Here is a 22,732-nt window from a genome sequence, read left to right on the forward strand (position 1 = left end):
CTCATTCTGCATGCTATCATGTAATTTTTGCCTCATACAGTGTGCTATCATGTGATTTTTCTCTCATTCTGCGTGCTATCATGTGAATTTTGCCTCATTCTGCGTGCTATAATGTGAATTTCGGCTCATTCAGTGTGCTATGATGTGAATTTCAGCTCATACAGTGTGCTATAATGTGAATGTCAGCTCATTCAGTGTGCTATAATGTGATTTTTCCCTCATTCTGCGTGCTATAATGTGATTTTTCCCTCATTCTGCGTGCTATCATGTGAATTTTGCCTCATTCTGCGTGCTATCATGTCAATTTTGCCTCATTCTGCGTGCTATCATGTCATTTTTGCATCATACAGTGTGCTATAATGTGATTTTTCCCTCATTCTGCGTGCTATCATGTGATTTTTTCCTCATTCTGCGTGCTATCATGTGAATTTCGGCTCATTCAGTGTGCTATGATGTGAATTTCAGCTCATTCAGTGTGCTATAATGTGATTTTTCCCTCATTCTGCGTGCTATCATGTGAATTTTGCCTCATTCTGTGTGCTATAATGTGATTTTTCCCTCATTCTGCGTGCTATCATGTGAATTTTGCCTCATTCTGCGTGCTATCATGTGAATTTTGCCTCATTCTGCGTGCTATCATGTCATTTTTGCCTCATACAGTGTGCTATAATGTGATTTTTCCCTCATTCTGCGTGCTATCATGTAATTTTTGCCTCATACAGTGTGCTATAATGTCATTTTTCCCTAATTCTGCGTGCTATCATGTGAATTTTGCCTCATTCTGCGTGCTATCATGTGAATTTTGCCTCATTCTGCGTGCTATAATGTGATTTGTCCCTCATTCTGCGTGCTATCATGTGAATTTTGCCTCATTCTGCGTGCTATAATGTCAATTTCGGCTCATTCTGCGTGCTATCATGTGAATTTTGCCTCATACAGTGTGCTATCATGTCATTTTTGCCTCATACAGTGTGCTATCATGTCATTTTTGCCTCATACAGTGTGCTATAATGTGATTTTTCCCTCATTCTGCGTGCTATCATGTGAATTTTGCCTCATTCTGCGTGCTATAATGTGAATTTTGCCTCATTCTGCGTGCTACCGTGTGAATTTTGCCTCATACAGTGTGCTATAATGTGATTTTTCCCTCATTCTGCATGCTTTCATGTGAATTTTGCCTCATTCTGCGTGCTATCATGTGAATTTTGCCTCATTCTGCGTGCTATCATGTCATTTTTGCCTCATACAGTGTGCTATAATGTGATTTTTCCCTCATTCTGCATGCTATCATGTAACTTTTGCCTCATACAGTGTGCTATAATGTGATTTTCCCTCATTCTGCGTGCTATCATGTAATTTTTGCATCATACAGTGTGCTATAATGTGATTTTTCCCTCATTCTGCGTGCTATAATGTGAATTTTGCCTCATTCTGCGTGCTATCATGTGAATTTTGCCTCATTCTGCGTGCTATCATGTCAATTTTGCCTCATTCTGCGTGCTATCATGTCATTTTTGCATCATACAGTGTGCTATAATGTGATTTTTCCCTCATTCTGCGTGCTATCATTTGATTTTTCCCTCATTCTGCGTGCTATCATGTGAATTTTGCCTCATTCTGCGTGCTATCATGTGAATTTTGCCTCATTCTGCGTGCTATCATGTCATTTTTGCCTCATACAGTGTGCTATAATGTGATTTTTCCCTCATTCTGCGTGCTATCATGTAATTTTTGCCTCATACAGTGTGCTATAATGTGATTTTTCCCTCATTCTGCGTGCTATCATGTAATTTTTGCCTCATACAGTGTGCTATAATGTAATTTTTCCCTCATTCTGCGTGCTATCATGTGAATTTTGCCTCATTCTGCGTGCTATCATGTGAATTTTGCCTCATTCTGCGTGCTATAATGTGATTTTTCCCTCATTCTGCGTGCTATCATGTGAATTTTGCCTCATTCTGCGTGCTATAATGTCAGTTTCGGCTCATTCTGCGTGCTATCATGTGAATTTTGCCTCATACAGTGTGCTATCATGTCATTTTTGCCTCATACAGTGTGCTATAATGTGATTTTTCCCTCATTCTGCGTGCTATCATGTGAATTTTGCCTCATTCTGCGTGCTATAATGTCAATTTCGGCTCATTCTGCGTGCTATAACGTCATTTTTGCCTCATACAGTGTGCTATAATGTGATTTTTCCCTCATTCTGCGTGCTATCATGTGAATTTTGCCTCATTCTGCGTGCTATCATGTGAATTTTGCCTCATTCTGCGTGCTATCATGTAATTTTTGCCTCATACAGTGTGCTATAATGTGATTTTTCCCTCATTCTGCATGCTATCATGTAATTTTTGCCTCATACAGTGTGCTATAATGTGAATTTTGCCTCATTCTGCGTGCTATCATGTCAATTTTGCCTCATTCTGCGTGCTATCATGTCATTTTTGCATCATACAGTGTGCTATAATGTGATTTTTCCCTCATTCTGCGTGCTATCATTTGATTTTTCCCTCATTCTGCGTGCTATCATGTGAATTTTGCCTCATTCTGCGTGCTATCATGTGAATTTTGCCTCATTCTGCGTGCTATCATGTCATTTTTGCCTCATACAGTGTGCTATATTGTGATTTTTCCCTCATTCTGCGTGCTATCATGTAATTTTTGCCTCATACAGTGTGCTATAATGTGATTTTTCCCTCATTCTGCGTGCTATCATGTAATTTTTGCCTCATACAGTGTGCTATAATGTAATTTTTCCCTCATTCTGCGTGCTATCATGTGAATTTTGCCTCATTCTGCGTGCTATCATGTGAATTTTGCCTCATTCTGCGTGCTATAATGTGATTTTTCCCTCATTCTGCGTGCTATCATGTGAATTTTGCCTCATTCTGCGTGCTATAATGTCAGTTTCGGCTCATTCTGCGTGCTATCATGTGAATTTTGCCTCATACAGTGTGCTATCATGTCATTTTTGCCTCATACAGTGTGCTATAATGTGATTTTTCCCTCATTCTGCGTGCTATCATGTGAATTTTGCCTCATTCTGCGTGCTATAATGTCAATTTCGGCTCATTCTGCGTGCTATAACGTCATTTTTGCCTCATACAGTGTGCTATAATGTGATTTTTCCCTCATTCTGCGTGCTATCATGTGAATTTTGCCTCATTCTGCGTGCTATCATGTGAATTTTGCCTCATTCTGCGTGCTATCATGTAATTTTTGCCTCATACAGTGTGCTATAATGTGATTTTTCCCTCATTCTGCATGCTATCATGTAATTTTTGCCTCATACAGTGTGCTATAATGTGAATTTTGCCTCATTCTGCGTGCTATCATGTCAATTTTGCCTCATTCTGCGTGCTATCATGTCATTTTTGCCTCATACAGTGTGCTATCATGTGATTTTTCTCTCATTCTGCGTGCTATCATGTGAATTTTGCCTCATTCTGCGTGCTATAATGTGAATTTCGGCTCATTCAGTGTGCTATGATGTGAATTTCAGCTCATACAGTGTGCTATAATGTGAATGTCAGCTCATTCAGTGTGCTATAATGTGATTTTTCCCTCATTCTGCGTGCTATAATGTGATTTTTCCCTCATTCTGCGTGCTATCATGTGAATTTTGCCTCATTCTGCGTGCTATAATGTGATTTTTCCCTCATTCTGCGTGCTATCATGTGAATTTTGCCTCATTCTGCGTGCTATCATGTGAATTTTGCCTCATTCTACGTGCTATCATGTCATTTTTGCCTCATACAGTGTGCTATAATGTGATTTTTCCCTCATTCTGCGTGCTATCATGTAATTTTTGCCTCATACAGTGTGCTATAATGTGATTTTTCCCTCATTCTGCGTGCTATCATGTGAATTTTGCCTCATTCTGCGTGCTATCATGTGAATTTTGCCTCATTCTGCGTGCTATCTTGTGAATTTTGCCTCATACAGTGTGCTATAATGTGATTTTTCCCTCATTCTGCGTGCTATCATGTAATTTTTGCCTCATACAGTGAGCTATAATGTGATTTTTCCCTCATTCTACGTGCTATCATGTGAATTTTGCCTCATTCTGCGTGCTATAATGTGAATTTTGCCTCATTCTGCGTGCTATCATGTGAATTTTGCCTCATTCTGCGTGCTATCATGTCAATTTTGCCTCATTCTGCGTGCTATCATGTCATTTTTGCCTCATACAGTGTGCTATAATGTGATTTTTCCCTCATTCTGCGTGCTATCATGTGAATTTTGCCTCATTATGCGTGCTATAATGTGAATTTCGGCTCATTCAGTGTGCTATGATGTGAATTTCAGCTCATACAGTGTGCTATAATGTGAATGTCAGCTCATTCAGTGTGCTATAATGTGATTTTTCCCTCATTCTGCGTGCTATAATGTGATTTTTCCCTCATTCTGCCTGCTATCATGTGAATTTTGCCTCATTCTGCGTGCTATCATGTCATTTTTGCCTCATACAGTGTGCTATAATGTGATTTTTCCCTCATTCTGCGTGCTATCATGTAATTTTTGCCTCATACAGTGTGCTATAATGTGATTTTTCCCTCATTCTGCGTGCTATCATGTGAATTTTGCCTCATTCTGCGTGCTATCATGTGAATTTTGCCTCATTCTGCGTGCTATAATGTGATTTTTCCCTCATTCTGCGTGCTATCATGTGAATTTTGCCTCATTCTGCGTGCTATAATGTCAATTTCGGCTCATTCTGCGTGCTATCATGTGAATTTTGCCTCATACAGTGTGCTATCATGTCATTTTTGCCTCATACAGTGTGCTATAATGTGATTTTTCCCTCATTCTGCGTGCTATCATGTGAATTTTGCCTCATTCTGCGTGCTATAATGTGAATTTTGCCTCATTCTGCGTGCTATCGTGTGAATTTTGCCTCATACAGTGTGCTATAATGTGATTTTTCCCTCATTCTGCATGCTTTCATGTGAATTGTGCCTCATTCTGCGTGCTATCATGTGAATTTTGCCTCATTCTGCGTGCTATCATGTCATTTTTGCCTCATACAGTGTGCTATAATGTGATTTTTCCCTCATTCTGCATGCTATCATGTAATTTTTGCCTCATACAGTGTGCTATAATGTGATTTTTCCCTCATTCTGCGTGCTATCATGTAATTTTTGCATCATACAGTGTGCTATAATGTGATTTTTCCCTCATTCTGCGTGCTATCATGTGAATTTTGCCTCATTCTGCGTGCTATCATGTCAATTTTGCCTCATTCTGCGTGCTATCATGTCATTTTTGCATCATACAGTGTGCTATAATGTGATTTTTTCCCTCATTCTGCGTGCTATCATGTGATTTTTCCCTCATTCTGCGTGCTATCATGTGAATTTTGCCTCATTCTGCGTGCTATAATGTGAATTTCAGCTCATTCAGTGTGCTATGATGTGAATTTCAGCTCATACAGTGTGCTATAATGTGAATGTCAGCTCATTCAGTGTGCTATAATGTGATTTTTCCCTCATTCTGCGTGCTATAATGTGATTTTTCCCTCATTCTGCGTGCTATCATGTGAATTTTGCCTCATTCTGCATGCTATAATGTGATTTTTCCCTCATTCTGCGTGCTATCATGTGAATTTGCCTCATTCTGCGTGCTATCATGTGAATTTTGCCTCATTCTGCGTGCTATCATGTCATTTTTGCCTCATACAGTGTGCTATAATGTAATTTTTCCCTCATTCTGCGTGCTATCATGTGAATTTTGCCTCATTCTGCGTGCTATCATGTGAATTTTGCCTCATTCTGCGTGCTATAATGTGATTTTTCCCTCATTCTGCGTGCTATCATGTGAATTTTGCCTCATTATGCGTGCTATAATGTGAATTTCGGCTCATTCAGTGTGCTATGATGTGAATTTCAGCTCATACAGTGTGCTATAATGTGAATGTCAGCTCATTCAGTGTGCTATAATGTGATTTTTCCCTCATTCTGCGTGCTATAATGTGATTTTTCCCTCATTCTGCCTGCTATCATGTGAATTTTGCCTCATTCTGCGTGCTATGATGTGAATTTTGCCTCACTCTGCGTGCTATCATGTCATTTTTGCCTCATACAGTGTGCTATAATGTGATTTTTCCCTCATTCTGCGTGCTATTATGTAATTTTTGCCTCATACAGTGTGCTATAATGTGATTTTTCCCTCATTCTGCGTGCTATCATGTGAATTTTGCCTCATTCTGCGTGCTATCATGTGAATTTTGCCTCATTCTGCGTGCTATCATGTCAATTTTGCCTCATTCTGCGTGCTATCATGTCATTTTTGCATCATACAGTGTGCTATAATGTGATTTTTCCCTCATTCTGCGTGCTATCATGTGATTTTTCCCTCATTCTGCGTGCTATCATGTGAATTTCGGCTCATTCAGTGTGCTATGATGTGAATTTCAGCTCATACAGTGTGCTATAATGTGAATGTCAGCTCATTCAGTGTGCTATAATGTGATTTTTCCCTCATTCTGCGTGCTATAATGTGATTTTTCCCTCATTCTGCTGCTATCATGTGAATTTTGCCTCATTCTGCGTGCTATAATGTGATTTTTCCCTCATTCTGCGTGCTATCATGTGAATTTTGCCTCATTCTGCGTGCTATCATGTGAATTTTGCCTCATTCTGCGTGCTATCATGTCATTTTTGCCTCATACAGTGTGCTATAATGTGATTTTTCCCTCATTCTGCGTGCTATCATGTAATTTTTGCCTCATACAGTGTGCTATAATGTAATTTTTCCCTAATTCTGCATGCTATCATGTGAATTTTGCCTCATTCTGCGTGCTATCATGTGAATTTTGCCTCATTCTGCGTGCTATAATGTGATTTTTCCCTCATTCTGCGTGCTATCATGTGAATTTTGCCTCATTCTGCGTGCTATAATGTCAATTTCGGCTCATTCTGCGTGCTATCATGTGAATTTTGCCTCATACAGTGTGCTATCATGTCATTTTTGCCTCATACAGTGTGCTATAATGTGATTTTTCCCTCATTCTGCGTGCTATCATGTGAATTTTGCCTCATTCTGCGTGCTATAATGTGAATTTTGCCTCATTCTGCGTGCTATCGTGTGAATTTTGCCTCATACAGTGTGCTATAATGTGATTTTTCCCTCATTCTGCATGCTTTCATGTGAATTTTGCCTCATTCTGCGTGCTATCATGTGAATTTTGCCTCATTCTGCGTGCTATCATGTCATTTTTGCCTCATACAGTGTGCTATAATGTGATTTTTCCCTCATTCTGCATGCTATCATGTAATTTTTGCCTCATACAGTGTGCTATAATGTGATTTTTCCCTCATTCTGCGTGCTATCATGTAATTTTTGCATCATACAGTGTGCTATAATGTGATTTTTCCCTCATTCTGCGTGCTATCATGTGAATTTTGCCTCATTCTGCGTGCTATAATGTGAATTTTGCCTCATTCTGCGTGCTATCATGTGAATTTTGCCTCATTCTGCGTGCTATCATGTCAATTTTGCCTCATTCTGCGTGCTATCATGTCATTTTTGCATCATACAGTGTGCTATAATGTGATTTTTCCCTCATTCTGCGTGCTATCATGTGATTTTTCCCTCATTCTGCGTGCTATCATGTGAATTTTGCCTCATTCTGCGTGCTATAATGTGAATTTCAGCTCATTCAGTGTGCTATGATGTGAATTTCAGCTCATACAGTGTGCTATAATGTGAATGTCAGCTCATTCAGTGTGCTATAATGTGATTTTTCCCTCATTCTGCGTGCTATAATGTGATTTTTCCCTCATTCTGCGTGCTATCATGTGAATTTTGCCTCATTCTGCATGCTATAATGTGATTTTTCCCTCATTCTGCGTGCTATCATGTGAATTTTGCCTCATTCTGCGTGCTATCATGTGAATTTTGCCTCATTCTGCATGCTATCATGTCATTTTTGCCTCATACAGTGTGCTATAATGTAATTTTTCCCTCATTCTGCGTGCTATAATGTGATTTTTCCCTCATTCTGCGTGCTATCATGTGAATTTTGCCTCATTCTGCATGCTATAATGTGATTTTTCCCTCATTCTGCGTGCTATAATGTGATTTTTCCCTCATTCTGCGTGCTATCATGTGAATTTTGCCTCATTCTGCGTGCTATCATGTGAATTTTGCCTCATACACTGTGCTATCATGTCATTTTTGCCTCATACAGTGTGCTATAATGTGATTTTTCCCTAATTCTGCGTGCTATCATGTGAATTTTGCCTCATTCTGCGTGCTATAATGTCAATTTCGGCTCATTCTGCGTGCTATAACGTCATTTTTGCCTCATACAGTGTGCTATAATGTGATTTTTCCCTCATTCTGCGTGCTATCATGTGAATTTTTCCTCATTCTGCGTGCTATCATGTCATTTTTGCCTCATACAGTGTGCTATAATGTGATTTTTCCCTCATTCTGCGTGCTATCATGTAATTTTTGCCTCATACAGTGTGCTATAATGTAATTTTTCCCTCATTCTGCGTGCTATCATGTGAATTTTGCCTCATTCTGCGTGCTATCATGTGAATTTTGCCTCATTCTGCGTGCTATAATGTGATTTTTCCCTCATTCTGTGTGCTATCATGTGAATTTTGCCTCATTCTGCGTGCTATAATGTCAGTTTCGGCTCATTCTGCGTGCTATCATGTGAATGTTGCCTCATACAGTGTGCTATCATGTCATTTTTGCCTCATACAGTGTGCTATAATGTGATTTTTCCCTCATTCTGCGTGCTATCATGTGAATTTTGCCTCATTCTGCGTGCTATAATGTCAATTTCGGCTCATTCTGCGTGCTATAACGTCATTTTTGCCTCATACAGTGTGCTATAATGTGATTTTTCCCTCATTCTGCGTGCTATCATGTGAATTTTGCCTCATTCTGCGTGCTATCATGTGAATTTTGCCTCATTCTGCGTGCTATCATGTAATTTTTGCCTCATATAGTGTGCTATAATGTGATTTTTCCCTCATTCTGCATGCTATCATGTAATTTTTGCCTCATACAGTGTGCTATAATGTGATTTTTCCCTCATTCTGCGTGCTATCATGTAATTTTTGCATCATACAGTGTGCTATAATGTGATTTTTCCCTCATTCTGCGTGCTATCATGTGAATTTTGCCTCATTCTGCGTGCTATAATGTGAATTTTGCCTCATTCTGCGTGCTATCATGTGAATTTTGCCTCATTCTGCGTGCTATCATGTCATTTTTGCCTCATACAGTGTGCTATAGTGATTTTTCTCTCATTCTGCGTGCTATCATGTGAATTTTGCCTCATTCTGCGTGCTATAATGTGAATTTCGGCTCATTCAGTGTGCTATGATGTGAATTTCAGCTCATACAGTGTGCTATAATGTGAATGTCAGCTCATTCAGTGTGCTATAATGTGATTTTTCCCTCATTCTGCGTGCTATAATGTGATTTTTCCCTCATTCTGAGTGCTATCATGTGAATTTTGCCTCATTCTGCGTGCTATAATGTGATTTTTCCCTCATTCTGCGTGCTATCATGTGAATTTTGCCTCATTCTGCGTGCTATCATGTGAATTTTGCCTCATTCTGCGTGCTATCATGTCATTTTTGCCTCATACAGTGTGCTATAATGTGATTTTTCCCTCATTCTGCGTGCTATCATGTAATTTTTGCCTCATACAGTGTGCTATAATGTGATTTTTCCCTCATTCTGCGTGCTATCATGTGAATTTTGCCTCATTCTGCGTGCTATCATGTGAATTTTGCCTCATTCTGCGTGCTATCATGTGAATTTTGCCTCATACAGTGTGCTATAATGTGATTTTTCCCTCATTCTACGTGCTATCATGTGAATTTTGCCTCATTCTGCGTGCTATAATGTGAATTTTGCCTCATTCTGCGTGCTATCATGTGAATTTTGCCTCATTCTGCGTGCTATCATGTCAGTTTCGGCTCATTCTGCGTGCTATCATGTGAATTTTGCCTCATACAGTGTGCTATCATGTCATTTTTGCCTCATACAGTGTGCTATAATGTGATTTTTCCCTCATTCTGCGTGCTATCATGTGAATTTTGCCTCATTCTGCGTGCTATAATGTCAATTTCGGCTCATTCTGCGTGCTATAACGTCATTTTTGCCTCATACAGTGTGCTATAATGTGATTTTTCCCTCATTCTGCGTGCTATCATGTGAATTTTGCCTCATTCTGCGTGCTATCATGTGAATTTTGCCTCATTCTGCGTGCTATCATGTCATTTTTGCCTCATACAGTGTGCTATAATGTGATTTTTCCCTCATTCTGCATGCTATCATGTAATTTTTGCCTCATACAGTGTGCTATAATGTGATTTTTCCCTCATTCTGCGTGCTATCATGTGAATTTTGCCTCATTCTGCGTGCTATAATGTGAATTTTGCCTCATTCTGCGTGCTATCATGTGAATTTTGCCTCATTCTGCGTGCTATCATGTCAATTTTGCCTCATTCTGCGTGCTATCATGTCATTTTTGCCTCATACAGTGTGCTATCATGTGATTTTTCTCTCATTCTGCGTGCTATCATGTGAATTTTGCCTCATTCTGCATGCTATAATGTGAATTTCGGCTCATTCAGTGTGCTATGATGTGAATTTCAGCTCATACAGTGTGCTATAATGTGAATGTCAGCTCATTCAGTGTGCTATAATGTGATTTTTCCCTCATTCTGCGTGCTATCATGTGAATTTTGCCTCATTCTGCGTGCTATAATGTGATTTTTTTCCCTCATTCTGCGTGCTATCATGTGAATTTTGCCTCATTCTGCGTGCTATCATGTGAATTTTGCCTCATTCTGCGTGCTATCATGTCATTTTTGCCTCATTCTGCGTGCTATCATGTCATTTTTGCCTCATACAGTGTGCTATCATGTGATTTTTCTCTCATTCTGTGTGCTATCATGTGAATTTTGCCTCATTCTGCGTGCTATAATGTGAATTTCGGCTCATTCAGTGTGCTATGATGTGAATTTCAGCTCATACAGTGTGCTATAATGTGAATGTCAGCTCATTCAGTGTGCTATAATGTGATTTTTCCCTCATTCTGCGTGCTATCATGTGAATTTTGCCTCATTCTGCGTGCTATAATGTGATTTTTTCCCTCATTCTGCGTGCTATCATGTGAATTTTGCCTCATTCTGCGTGCTATCATGTGAATTTTGCCTCATTCTGCGTGCTATCATGTCATTTTTGCCTCATACAGTGTGCTATAATGTGATTTTTCCCTCATTCTGCGTGCTATCATGTAATTTTTGCCTCATACAGTGTGCTATAATGTGATTTTTCCCTCATTCTGCGTGCTATCATGTGAATTTTGCCTCATTCTGCGTGCTATAATGTGAATTTTGCCTCATTCTGCGTGCTATCATGTGAATTTTGACTCATTCTGCGTGCTATCATGTCAATTTTGCTTCATTCTGCGTGCTATCATGTCATTTTTGCCTCATACAGTGTGCTATAATGTGATTTTTCCCTCATTCTGCGTGCTATCATGTGAATTTTGCCTCATTATGCGTGCTATAATGTGAATTTCGGCTCATTCAGTGTGCTATGATGTGAATTTCAGCTCATACAGTGTGCTATAATGTGAATGTCAGCTCATTCAGTGTGCTATAATGTGATTTTTCCCTCATTCTGCGTGCTATAATGTGATTTTTCCCTCATTCTGCCTGCTATCATGTGAATTTTGCCTCATTCTGCGTACTATCATGTGAATTTTGCCTCATTCTGCGTGCTATCATGTCATTTTTGCCTCATACAGTGTGCTATAATGTGATTTTTCCCTCATTCTGCGTGCTATCATGTAATTTTTGCCTCATACAGTGTGCTACAATGTGATTTTTGCCTCATTCTGCGTGCTATCATGTGAATTTTGCCTCATTCTGCGTGCTATAATGTGAATTTTGCCTCATTCTGCGTGCTATCATGTGAATTTTGCCTCATTCTGCGTGCTATCATGTCAATTTTGCCTCATTCTGCGTGCTATCATGTCATTTTTGCCTCATACAGAGTGCTATAATGTGATTTTTCCCTCATTCTGCGTGCTATCATGTGAATTTTGCCTCATTCTGCGTGCTATAATGTCAATTTCGGCTCATTCTGCGTGCTATCATGTGAATTTTGCCTCATTCTGCGTGCTATCATGTCATTTTTGCCTCATACAGTGTGCTATAATGTGATTTTTCCCTCATTCTGCGTGCTATCATGTGAATTTTGCCTCATTCTGCGTGCTATAATGTCAATTTCGGCTCATTCTGCGTGCTATAACGTCATTTTTGCCTCATACAGTGTGCTATAATGTGATTTTTCCCTCATTCTGCGTGCTATCATGTGAATTTCGGCTCATTCAGTGTGCTACAATGTGAATTTCGGCTCATTCAGTGTGCTATAATGTGAATTTCGGCTCATTCAGTGTGCTATCATGTGAATTTTCCCTCATTCTGCGTGCTATCATGTGAATTTCGGCTCATTCAGTGTGCTACAACGTGAATTTCGGCTCATTCAGGTGTGCTATCATGTGAATTTCGGCTCATTCAGTGTGCTACAATGTGAATTTCGGCTCATTCAGTGTGCTATAATGTGAATTTCGGCTCATTCAGTGTGCTACAATGTAAATTTCGGCTCATTCAGTGTGCTACAATGTGAATTTCGGCTCATTCAGTGTGCTATAATGTGAATTTCGGATCATACTGTGTGCTATAATGTGAATTTTAGCTCATTCTGTATGCTATAATGTGAATTTCGGCTCATTCTGTGTGCTGTATAAACAGAATTTGTGGGCAGATAAGAACCACTTGGCCCATCTAGTCTGCCCCCTTTTTTTTTTTTTTTTTTTACATTATTTTTATCTCTAACCTTATCTGATCCTTATTTCTTTGTAAGAATATCCTTATGTCTATCCCATGCATGTTTAAATTGCCCTACTGTCTTATCCTCTACCACCCCTGATGGAAGGAATGGCGATTCGCCAGTCTGTATCACCAGTACGCAGGGCTCTCTCCACTAACTGGCAACATTTTATTAGTAATGGCAACAATAGGAAATTTTAGAAGCGAACGGGAAGGGCATTACTAAGTGGGAGGGGCTATAATTAGGGGGAGGGGTCATCATTCTTAAACCACCCCCCCTAAAAGTTAAGTCTAGATCCGCCACTGCTTATGGGTAAAGTACTTGCAAGCTAAGTGCTATGAATAACATCAGCATGTAGATAAATGCTGAGTGTTAGGTGAGTAATGCAGATGAATAGGGATATCTAATAATTCACCCACTATTCTATAGTTTTTACACATGTACATATATCTTCATAATTAATGCAAATTGTGTTATTCATGTGTTCCCACTAAAACAATTATATATGCATCTAAGCATGTCCCCATATGTTTTTCAAAGAGACGGGACACTGAAAATCACCCTTATATTTGCTATAGAAAATGCTTTGAGTGGGAAAGGATATCGTTTTCCACAAAGGCTGCATTTACTAATAACATGTAGCTACTGAATTATAGTGACTCCCTTAATTATGAGTCAGTTAATATAATATTCCCACAGTAGTTGTTATTGTTGTTGTAATAGAATAGAATATAGCTGCTAGGGAGAGTTTTTCATAAACAGGAGGAAAGCACCATGTATGTCTGCTTGTACAATATTTGTGAGCAAAATTGTTATTAAGTTGCTCTATGGTGCAGCCTGTGAATGCATTTATTCTGCTGGGAGAATCACCTTAAATAAGTGGAAAAATATTATGCAACAGTAACTACATTTATTACCATGGATACCATGTTACTATTGTATCACACTAATGTGTGTAATCCTTGGAGTTCAGTGGCTATATGGTAATTATGTTATTCCTATCACTAATTGATACACATGAGAGCACATAGAATTAAAGAAGTATACAGTTCTGATCTCTCATTAATTTTGGAAGAGGTCTAATACAGATTGTATATTATGATTCACATTTACGTTTGCTATAGATAGCACTTAAATGGAGGAGGAGATAGCTCTCCACACTGACTGGCAGCAGTGGCTTCCTTAGCTGCAGGTCAGTTAATATGATCTCCCACAGCAGCTGTCTCTCATATGTAATACGCTGCTCATGCACATCAATGGTAATGCTGCAGTTCCCTATTCCTTCTCTGCAGTAACAAACTATGCCATTAAATATTTCTGTTACAATTCTAAATACATTCTTTTTATGACCAGGTAGCGGCCATGACGACGCCGACACGTGTTTCGTGCTATTAACACTTTTTCAGGGCTGACCCGATTGTTTACCCTGGTTACCCTATATTGGCAACCAGTGTCCAATCGGCTATTCGCTAATGGATCATGTGATCCTCCTGGCCAATCGCGCGTTTCCCATATTAAGTATAGGAGACGCGTGGACGTCTTCCTGCCCACAGTTCCCTCACACTGACGTCACGTACATCACGTGACTTGCTCGGCCAATGACGATCCTCCCATGTTAAACATAGGAGGATCGTCACATGGTCCCTTGCGGCCAATAGTCTGACCCGCATGCTAAAGATAGGGAAAACGATGTCCCACTTGTAGATATGCTTGTATTAAGTAATGACTAGGTACATTGTTTACATGGCTCAATAGAGGAGGGAATTGATGGCAAAAGTTATCTATTAATCATTGCTACATTGAATATGAATATATTTCTTTTACAAGATACTTGGCAGCCGATAAAATCTTTTCTGTACTAAATAGATAGTAATCCATTACCCTGTACATCTGTATATTCATCTGCTACTTATATTATGACAAATTAATTCTTGGATATATTCCTCTGCTAATCATATGGTGACAGAACATTTGAATCAGACCAAAAAGGTAAGTATACATGTGGTTAATATTTTGATACACGCCATTGCCAATCTCTCAGATTCTATTCATTAGTGTCAAAAAATAAATAAATACAATTCGTAATAAGTACAAGTAATGATAGATAACATTAAATTGTAGGGATATGCTTAATTGACAGAGTGTGTGAGTTTATAGGCTTAATAGTGGGACTGTGGCTGAGTGATGGGATGTATCATCCCTGAATTATAATTTCTGTGTATACAAATAAATACACAGATATGTGTACAGTGTAGCATAATATTAATGCGAACTACCTAGTTGTGCATATATCTAAAAAATTCAAAAAATAAGAATTTACTCACCGGTAATTCTATTTCTCGTAGTCCGTAGTGGATGCTGGGGACTCCGTAAGGACCATGGGGAATAGACGGGCTCCGCAGGAGACTGGGCACACTATAAGAAAGATTTGGTACTACCTGGTGTGCACTGGCTCCTCCCTCTATGCCCCTCCTCCAGACCTCAGTTAGGAGACTGTGCCCGGAAGAGCTGACACAATAAGGAAGGATTTTGAATCCTGGGTAAGACTCATACCAGCCACACCAATCACACCGTATAACTCGTGATATTAAACCCAGTTAACAGTATGAAATATAACTGAGCCTCTCAACAGATGGCTCAACAATAACCCTTTAGTTAGGCAATAACTATATACAAGTATTGCAGACAATCCGCACTTGGGATGGGCGCCCAGCATCCACTACGGACTACGAGAAATAGAATTACCGGTGAGTAAATTCTTATTTTCTCTGACGTCCTAGTGGATGCTGGGGACTCCGTAAGGACCATGGGGATTATACCAAAGCTCCCAAACGGGCGGGAGAGTGCGGATGACTCTGCAGCACCGAATGAGAGAACTCAAGGTCCTCCTCAGCCAGGGTATCAAATTTGTAGAATTTAGCAAACGTGTTTGCCCCTGACCAAGTTGCAGCTCGGCAAAGTTGTAAAGCCGAGACCCCTCGGGCAGCCGCCCAAGATGAGCCCACCTTCCTCGTGGAATGGGCTTTCACTGATTTAGGATGCGGCAATCCAGCCGCAGAATGCGCCAGCTGAATTGTGCTACAAATCCAGCGAGCAATAGTCTGCTTAGAAGCAGGAGCACCTATTTTGTTGGGTGCATACAGGATAAAAAGCGAGTCAGTTTTCCTGACTCCAGCCGTCCTGGAAACATAAATTTTCAAGGCCCTGACTACGTCCAGTAACTTGGAATCCTCCAAGTCCCTAGTAGCCGCAGGCACCACAATAGGTTGGTTCAAGTGAAAAGCTGATACCACCTTAGGGAGAAACTGGGGACGAGTCCTCAATTCTGCCCTATCCATATGGAAAATCAGATAAGGGCTTTTACATGACAAAGCCGCCAATTCTGACACACGCCTGGCCGAAGCCAAGGCCAATAACATGACCACTTTCCACGTGAGATATTTCAGATCCACGGTTTTAAGTGGTTCAAACCAATGTGATTTTAGGAAACTCAACACCACATTGAGATCCCAAGGTGCCACAGGAGGCACAAAAGGGGGCTGAATATGAAGCACTCCCTTTACAAAAGTCTGAACTTCAGGCAGTGAAGCCAGTTCTTTCTGGAAGAAAATCGACAGAGCCGAAATCTGGACCTTAATGGAACCCAATTTTAGGCCCATAGTCACTCCTGACTGTAGGAAGTGCAGAAAACGACCCAGCTGAAATTCCTCTGTAGGGGCCTTCCTGGCCTCACACCACGCAACATATTTTCTCTGACGTCCTAGTGGATGCTGGGACTCCGTCAGGACCATGGGGATTAGCGGCTCCGCAGGAGACAGGGCACAAAAATAAAAGCTTTAGGACTAGGTGGTGTGCACTGGCTCCTCCCCCTATGACCCTCCTCCAAGCCTCAGTTAGGTTTTTGTGCCCGTCCGAGCAGGGTGCAATCTAGGTGGCTCTCCTAAAGAGCTGCTTAGAAAAAGTTATTAGGTTTTTTATTTTCAGTGAGTCCTGCTGGCAACAGGCTCACTGCAACGAGGGACTTAGGGGAGAAGAAGTGAACTCACCTGCGTGCAGGATGGATTGGCTTCTTAGGCTACTGGACACCATTAGCTCCAGAGGGATCGAACACAGGCCCAGCCATGGAGTCCGGTCCCGGAGCCGCGCCGCCGACCCCCTTGCAGATGCCGAAAAGTGAAGAGGTCCAGAAACCGGCGGCAGAAGACTTTTCAGTCTTCATGAGGTAGCGCACAGCACTGCAGCTGTGCGCCATTGTTGTCAGCACACTTCACACCAGCGGTCACTGAGGGTGCAGGGCGCTGGGGGGGGCAGGGCCGGTGCAAGGTTTCTCGGCACCCTAGGCAAAACTTCTGCCTTCTGCCCCTTCCCCCTACCCACCCTTCAGATGAAAGGCATGCTGCTCTAAACCCCTCCCCCCTACTCTGTTAAATGTCTGCTGTTCTACCCGCCCCCCCAAAAAAATCTGCGTGCATGCTGCTGCTCATCGCCCCAGACTGTGTGCATGCCTGCTCCTCATCTACCCCTTCCCCACACTGCTGCTCTCGCCCTCTTTCTTTATCAATGCAGAGAATGCACTGTGCAGCCACCTTACCTGCAGGCTGCAGTGCAGAGTTGGAACTGAGTAGTCTGTGAAAGAGCCTGGAATGAAGAGCAGTGCTGCATGTCACGCCCAGCCAGGACTCCAGGAGCTGTCAAAGTTACTGCCTGTGCCGGTTGGAGGTGGAGCTGGAGGCTGCAATACGGGAGCTTAGCAGTCATGGCTACTGTAAGATACGCATTCTGGGGGATTGCAGTGGCTGTGAAAGGTAGGACTATGCTACCTTTTTTAGGCAGCTGTAGCAGGCCGCCCCCTCAGGTTCCGGCGCCCCTAGGCAGCTGCCTAAAGCTGCCTAGTGGAAGCTCCGGCCCTGGGGGGGGGGCGCCCTGGGCAGCAATGATAATACCTTGTTCTGGCTAAAAATACATCACATATAGCCCCTGGGGCAATATGGATGTATTTAACCCCTGCCAGGTCTCACAAACACCGGGAGAAGAGCCCGCCGAAATAGGGGGTGGGGCCTATCTCCTCAGCACACAGCGCCATTTTCCTGCACAGCTCCGCTGCGAGGAAGGCTCCCAGGACTCTCCCCTGCACTGCACTACAGAAACAGGGTAAAAAAACAGAGAGGGGGGGCACTTTTTTGGCGATATTGATATATTAAGCTGCTATAAAGGAAACAACACTTCTGTAGGGTTGTTCCTATATATTTATAGCGCTTGGGTGTGTGCTGGCAAACTCTCCCTCTGTCTCCCCAAAGGGCTAGTGGGGTCCTGTCTTCGATAAGAGCATTCCCTGTGTGTCTGCTGTGTGTCGGTACGTGTGTGTCGACATGTATGAGGACGATGTTGGTGTGGAGGCGGAGCAATTGCCGGTAATGGTGATGTCACCCCCTAGGGAGTCGACACCGGAATGGATGGCTTTGTTTATGGAATTACGTGATAATGTCAGCACGTTACAAAAATCAGTTGACGACATGAGACGGCCGGCAAACCAGTTAGTACCTGTCCAGGCGTCTCAGACACCGTCAGGGGCTGTAAAACGCCCTTTACCTCAGTCGGTCGACACAGACCCAGACACGGACACTGAATCTAGTGTCGACGGTGAAGAAACAAACGTATTTTCCAGTAGGGCCACACGTTATATGATCACGGCAATGAAGGAGGCTTTGCATATCTCTGATACTGCAAGTACCACAAAAAGGGGTATTATGTGGGGTCTGAAAAAACTACCTGTAGTTTTTCCTGAATCAGAGGAATTGAATGAAGTGTGTGATGAAGCGTGGGTTAACTCCGATAGAAAACTGCTAATTTCAAAGAAGTTATTGGCATTATATCCTTTCCCGCCAGAGGTTAGGGCGCGCTGGGAAACACCCCCTAGGGTGGATAAGGCACTCACACGCTTATCAAAACAAGTGGCGTTACCGTCTCCTGAAACGGCCGCCCTCAAGGATCCAGCTGATAGGAGGCTGGAAACTACCCTGAAAAGTATATACACTCATACTGGTGTTATACTGCGACCAGCCATCGCCTCAGCATGGATGTGCAGTGCTGGGGTGGTCTGGTCGGATTCCCTGACTGAAAATATTGATACCCTGGATAGGGACAGTATTTTATTGACTATAGAGCAATTAAAGGATGCTTTTCTTTATATGCGAGATGCTCAGAGGGATATTTGCACTCTGGCATCGAGAGTAAATGCGATGTCCATATCTGCCAGAAGAAGTTTATGGACGCGACAGTGGTCAGGTGATGCGGATTCCAAACGGCATATGGAAGTATTGCCGTATAAAGGGGAGGAATTATTTGGGGTCGGTCTATCGGATTTTGTGGCCACGGCAACTGCCGGGAAATCCACCTTTTTACCTCAGGTCCCGTCCCAACAGAAAAAGACACCGTCTTTTCAGCCGCAGTCCTTTCGTTCCTATAAGAACAAGCGGGCAAAAGGACAGTCATATTTGCCCCGAGGCAAAGGAAAGGGTAAGAGAGTGCACCAAGCAGCTCCCTCCCAGGAGCAGAAGCCCTCCCCGGCTTCTGCAAAGCCCTCAGCATGACGTTGGGGCTTTACAAGCGGACTCAAGGGCGGTGGGGGGTCGACTCAAGAATTTCAGCGCACAGTGGGCTCACTCACAGGTGGACCCCTGGATCCTGCAGGTAGTATCTCAGGGTTACAGGTTGGAATTCGAGAAGTCTCCCCCTCGCCAGTTCCTAAAGTCTGCTCTGCCAACGTCTCCCTCAGACAGGGCGACGGTATTGGAAGCCATTCACAAGCTGTATTCTCAGCAGGTGATAGTCAAGGTACCCCTCCTACAACAGGGAAAGGGGTATTATTCCACACTATTTGTGGTACCGAAGCCGGACGGCTCGGTAAGACCTATTCTAAATCTGAAATCTTTGAACCTGTACATACAAAAATTCAAGTTCAAGATGGAGTCACTCAGAGCAGTGATAGCGAATCTGGAAGAAGGGGACTTTATGGTGTCCCTGGACATCAAGGATGCTTACCTGCATGTCCCAATTTGCCCTTCACATCAAGGGTACCTCAGGTTCGTGGTGCAAAACTGTCATTATCAGTTTCAGACGCTGCCGTTTGGATTGTCCACGGCACCTCGGGTCTTTACCAAGGTAATGGCCGAAATGATGTTTCTTCTGCGAAGAAAAGGCGTATTAATTATCCCTTACTTGGACGATCTCCTGATAAGGGCAAGGTCCAGAGAACAGCTGGAGGACGTAGTAGCACTAACCCAAGTAGTGCTGCAACAGCACGGGTGGATTCTGAATTTTCCAAAATCTCAATTGACCCCGACGACACGTCTGCTGTTCCTGGGAATGATTCTGGACACGGTTCAGAAAAAGGTGTTTCTTCCGGAGGAGAAAGCCAGGGAGTTATCCGAACTTGTCAGGAACCTCCTAAAACCAGGAAAAGTGTCTGTGCATCAATGCACAAGAGTCCTGGGAAAAATGGTGGCTTCTTGCGAAGCGATTCCATTCGGCAGATTCCACGCACGAACTTTTCAGTGGGATCTGCTGGACAAATGGTCCGGATCGCATCTGCAGATGCATCAGCGGATAACTTTGTCTCCACGGACAAGGGTGTCTCTTCTGTGGTGGTTGCAGAGTGCTCATCTGTTAGAGGGCCGCAGATTCGGCATACAGGACTGGGTCCTGGTGACCACGGATGCCAGTCTGAGAGGCTGGGGAGCGGTCACACAGGGAAGAAACTTCCAGGGAGTGTGGTCAAGCCTGGAGATGTCTCTTCACATAAATATACTGGAGCTAAGAGCGATTTACAATGCTCTAAGCCTGGCAAAACCCCTGCTTCAGGGTCAGCCGGTGTTGATCCAGTCGGACAACATCACGGCAGTCGCCCACGTAAACAGACAGGGTGGCACAAGAAGCAGGAGGGCAATGGCAGAAGCTGCAAGGATTCTTCGCTGGGCGGAAGATCATGTGATAGCACTGTCAGCAGTGTTCATTCCGGGAGTGGACAACTGGGAAGCGGACTTCCTCAGCAGACACGATCTACACCCGGGAGAGTGGGGACTTCATCCAGAAGTCTTCCACATGATTGTGAACTGTTGGGAAAAACCAAAGGTGGATATGATGGCGTCCCGCCTCAACAAAAAACTGGACAGGTATTGCGCCAGGTCAAGAGACCCTCAGGCAATAGCTGTGGACGCTCTGGTAACACCGTGGGTGTTCCAGTCAGTGTATGTGTTTCCTCCTCTGCCTCTCATACCAAAAGTACTGAGAATTATACGGCAAAGGGGAGTAAGAACGATACTCGTGGCTCCGGATTGGCCAAGAAGAACTTGGTACCCGGAACTTCAGGAGATGCTCACGGAAGATCCGTGGCCTCTACCTCTAAGACGGTGTCACAACTGAGGGCCTGAGCTGACGGGAGGCAGCCTCAGTTGTAGGGGCTGAGATGTACCGGAACCTGGGAGGTTGTATCAGACCCCTGGACATGTAAGTAACATGAATAATAACTGCCCGAAGGCGTGACCACGACAACTTAGATAAAAGTCAATGATGTTTATTATGACAACTCCGCATCACAGCAGCAATAAAAGAAAACGTAAAAGTCAGCAAAGAATAAATACAGTTCCTGAGTACTACAGCATGGCAGGAGCCACAGGGCACTGGTAGTGTGAGATAGTTCTTATGATCTTCTAGATGGAAAGTCCTTACCAGGCCCGGCTGTAGCAATGGAGATAACCCAGGATTGTACCAGCTGGTGTTCCAGGAAGAGCTGGGTTGCTGAAGGTAAAACAGCTGCTGTGGATACTGGCTGGAACCAGACTGTTGTTAGCACGGAGTGGATACTGGCTGGAACCAGTTAAATAATAAATGAACTTTGGGAGCGATGAAATGTGAACTGAAATGTAGAACTTGAGAGCGGAGAAATAATAATTCCGGTGGAGAGTGGTAAAGTGTAGAAAGGACACCGGCCCTTTAAGGGAAGCTGTACTCTGCTGGAAGCTGAGGCTGGAAGCAGGTAGTGTTGTAGCTGGAAACAGATGAATCCACAATGAATTGGAGAGTCAGGCTACACCGCAGGTGGAATGCTGGTGCGGGTCTCTATGGTGGAAGTCTTGAGACAGGAGCTGGAACCTGGAAGACAATCATAGAAGAGAGACAAACAGGAACTAGGTTTGACAACCAAAGCACTGACGTCTTCCTTGCTCAGGCACAGCCCACTTACACCTGCAGCAAGGAAGGGGTTGGCCAGGCAACCATGCAAATCAACAACACAGACAGCAGATTGGTGGAAATGATCAGACGACAGAATCCAAGATGGCTGCGCCCATGCAGACACTTGGAGGGAAGTTTGGTTTGTAATCCATGTGGTCTGGGAAACAGTAATGGCGGCGCCGGCCACCGGAGACAGGAGACGCCAGGCTGATAGATGCACATTTAACCACGCGGGCACAGCGGAGGCCGCGGCTGATGAAAAGACCACTCTGCATGTGGAAACTCAGGAACAGCGGAATCCGGTCCTGGAACGCTGAGCCCGCCTTAGGAGGCATCTGAAGGGTAAGTAATGGCGTCCAGATACCCGGATCGTGACAGCACCCCCCCCTTTAGGAGTGGCCCCAGGACACTTCTTAGGCTTTAAAGGAAACTTTGCGTGGAAATTTCGGACCAAGGCAGGAGCATGGACGTCAGAGGCGTTGGTCCAAGAGCGTTCTTCAGGACCATAGCCCTTCCAGTCAATGAGATACTGAAGTTGACCGTAACGGTGACGTGAGTCCAGGATCTTGGCCACTTCATACTCAACGCCTCGTTGAGTTTGGACTTTCGGAGTTGGTGGAAGTGA

The sequence above is a fragment of the Pseudophryne corroboree genome, chromosome 4 (assembly GCF_028390025.1).
Source record: "Pseudophryne corroboree isolate aPseCor3 chromosome 4, aPseCor3.hap2, whole genome shotgun sequence".
In the NCBI taxonomy this organism is placed as follows: Eukaryota; Metazoa; Chordata; class Amphibia; order Anura; family Myobatrachidae; genus Pseudophryne; species Pseudophryne corroboree.